This window comes from Quercus lobata, chromosome 7, assembly GCF_001633185.2.
Source record: "Quercus lobata isolate SW786 chromosome 7, ValleyOak3.0 Primary Assembly, whole genome shotgun sequence".
NCBI lineage: Eukaryota > Viridiplantae > Streptophyta > Magnoliopsida > Fagales > Fagaceae > Quercus > Quercus lobata.
In genome coordinates, this window is record NC_044910.1 from 48,781,458 (window position 1) to 48,785,195 (window position 3,738).

A 3,738-nucleotide genomic window follows, 5' to 3' on the forward strand; every position below is an offset into this window, starting at 1 on the left:
TGAGCACGTCTCCCCCTGTTTTGGATGTTTTTACCACGTCCACGTCCATGACCATGACCTCTATTTCCTCCATTTATATTCCATTCACTTTAGGGAATTGTGTGGAGCCGGTTGGGTGAGACTAGTGATTTCTCAATAGAAGCTCATTATTTTGTTCAACCATTAGAAGACATGATATAACTTCTGAATATTTTTGGAACTTACACTCTTGATATTGCTGCTGTAGGAGCATATTTGAGGCATGAAATGTAGTAAATGTTTTTTCTAACATGTCTTCCTCAGTGACCTTTTCACCACATAATTTCAATTGTGAGGTAATTTTAAATAGTGCTAAATTATACTCACTTACACTTTTGAAATCTTGCAACCTTAGGTGCATCCAATCATAACGAGCTTTTGGGAGGATTACACTTTTGTGGTTCTCATATCTCTCCTTCAATTTTTTCCATAGGGATAAGGGATCTTTTTCTGTGAGGAACTCAGTTTTTAATTCCCCATGGAGATGATGGCGAATGAAAATCATTGCCTTTTGCCCGATTTTGGGAGGATTTCACTTTTGTGGTTCTCATATCTCTCCTTCAATTTTTTCCATAGGGATAAGGGATCTTTTTCTGTGAGGAACTCAGTTTTTAATTCCTCATGGAGATGATGGCGAATGAAAATCATTGCCTTTGCCCGATTTTGTGGGGATTCTTCATTGTCATCTTTAATGGTCTCTGCAAGAGCCATTGCCTCTAAATGGATCTCAACATCAAGGATCCATGATAGATAATTCTTGCCCGATATGTCAAGGGTAGCAAACTCAAGTTTTGTTAGGTTTGACATAATTTATATATAATAGAGATGATATTAATAACCACAATAAAGAAGCAATTATAAAATGCAAAATATTAATTTAGTAATGCAATGTTTAGTCTAGATGTAATAAACGTAAACTTAGGCCATATATTAATATATATGAATGTAAGAAAGGGAGTCATAGGAATAACCTTTTCAAGAGGCAAAATGATGATAGCTCCTCTGAATCTAGCTAGAGCATCGTGTTGATAGCATGTTGTGAAATAGAGGAAATATATATATATATAGGCAAGAGAATAAAAAATGAGGATGATATTATATCTAAATTGCTTCTTATCTAGTGGTCATCCACCACAACATATTATTTCAGAAACTGATATACATATATTTCTTCATTTACTCTCAATGTCTCTCTAATTTTCTCAATACATTACAATGGGAGCGAAGGCTCATATATATATAGGCGGAAGATGAATTGATGAAGCAACTACAAAGGGGGCAAGATCCCCTAAAGTTGCTGCACCCATTTAATGTTTATATCAGAAGGGGAATAGTGTAAAACAAAAAGTGAATAGTATATAACATAGTTGGATATTTGTAGACGAGGAACACTAAAAAGCCTTTATTTGACTTGTCTTTACGTTATATGGGAAATTAAACAAAAAAAAACAAAAGATGACAAACTCTTTCATTCTTTCTCTCTTAAATCAAAAAGAAAAAAAAAAAAAAAAGAGGCAATTCTATAAGGTTGAATAAAAATTCAATTCCTTTTTTTATATTGATATAATTGCTATGTAGTGTGTGACTCGTTGGTTTTTGTATGTTTAGTTCTTAAAAAAATGGACTGGCTCATAGTATGAACTAATAGCTATCAAACTAATAACCAACTCACTGCTCCATATTATCTGGATATAAAGAACTAGTCACAATATGATACATTGATCATATCATTTTAGCAACTCATTTTTTTTTTCCATAAACAAGCAAAAAAAGAAAAACCAATTATAAGTTGTGAAGCAAGCACTCGTACAGCCCTTGTATAATACTCCTATAAAAAGTATCACATTTTACTAACCAAGTTCAAAATTTATATTTATTTTGTATTTAGTTTTTTATCCTTTTGTTATTATTTCAAGAATGAATGAAGAGAGTAGATGATGATTGTCGTGGGTGAAAAAAGACAAACAATTTAAAAAATTTGAAATGATATTTTAATGGAATGTAATCTAAAATAGATAATTTGATATGGTGTATTTTAAAAAGTAAGAATGTAAAATAGAAAAAATAAATTCTCGTGTTAAAATAGACAATAATTTTTGTATGAGTTTGTGCGAATAAAAAAAATAAAAAACAAAAAGTACTAGTATTTTAAGTTAAAATTTGCCAAAAAATTTAGCTAATGTTGATGCACCTAAGATCAAGTTACAACTAGAGTAACTCTTTTTAATGTTACACCTTGACTACCTCCCCCTTAAATTACATCATTCAAAAACTTTTTGGTTGATTAATATTTTAAAAATTCTACCTTTAGATTAAATGTTCTCATTCTTCTTAACATTCAATTAATTGACATTAATTAGATTAATTATTTTAACAATTAAACATAGAAAACTTGAGATTCTGATGTCATGAGATTTTGTCAATATGAGGAGTATAGGAACAATATAATCTAACTATCAATTTATATATGTATAGGGGTAGGATCAAGTTACAACCGATGTATTTTTAAACAAAGTTACACTATCTAATAACAATTTATTGAATGAATATTGTGAAAATCTCATTGTTAGATTGCATGTTTTATGATTATGTGTTCTTAATACATGTAGGGTCTCGATTTGAGGCCTGGGCCCAATAGTTATGGGGTTCTGGCCCAAAGAGCCCTAGACAATGAATTTGTAGAGAGTGGGTTACAGAACTAGGCCTTAACGAAGTGTGTGCTAGTTAACTTTGGGCCATACAACAGTCAAAAATAAGAAAATCTCCTTCATGTCCATTAGGTATACGGTCCGAGGAGACGTATGGGGTGTATCCCTGTCTCTGTTCAAAGGCTATGGTCTTTCTCTCCTTCTTATGTTCTAAGTTCCTCCTTTTTTTGGTCTTTTCTTCATGGGGACTCCTTCTCTCTTATATAGCCCCTTTGAGATCATCAGAACCTTACACTTATTGATCATCTGGACCTTCACTTGAGTGTCTGTCCCATTGGACATCTCCACCATCTTTCTGAGAGTTGTGGTAGCCAAGATAACACTGTTCGCAGGTCCTCTCCACATTAATGCGGTTAGAAAAGTAGCTACCAAGCATTTAATGTGGCAGTTGTAGTCTCTTTATTGACATCCTACACTTTCTTCTCTCTTACGGGCTTGTGGGATTCATCCCTGCTACTAATACTCGTTGGAGCGAATCTTTATTAATGGCAGAGTGCATGTTTGAGCCATATTTGGTACGTTCGAGGAGATATTCCTCCTCGGACCGCCCTTTCAACAATTTTGGGCCCATGAGAATTGGGCCAGGAGCCCTTTTGGTGCCCAAACCTTCTCCTCGGACGTGGTTGAATTCTATATGGGGCCCAAGGTCCAATGTATGATCTGGGGACTTTACCCCTACAATACACATGTTACAATTTGTGCCAATCGGATGCTATTTATTATTCGATATAGAAAACCATCTTTATTCACAATTTTATAAAATAGAAAATTTTAAAATTTAAATATTTGATTGGTGACAAAGTTATTGATCTCAAGTTGTTTTGATAATTTGTAAGTATGTAAGGTAAAAGAAAAAAGTTTAATCTAATGGTGAGTTTGTCAAAATTCACACACATTAAAAACATATTGAATGGTGTATTATTACTTAAAGTTACATTAAGTGTGACTTGAACATAACTCATCTATATATATATATATAAAACTTGAGTTCCATTAAAAACTTAAAAAAATA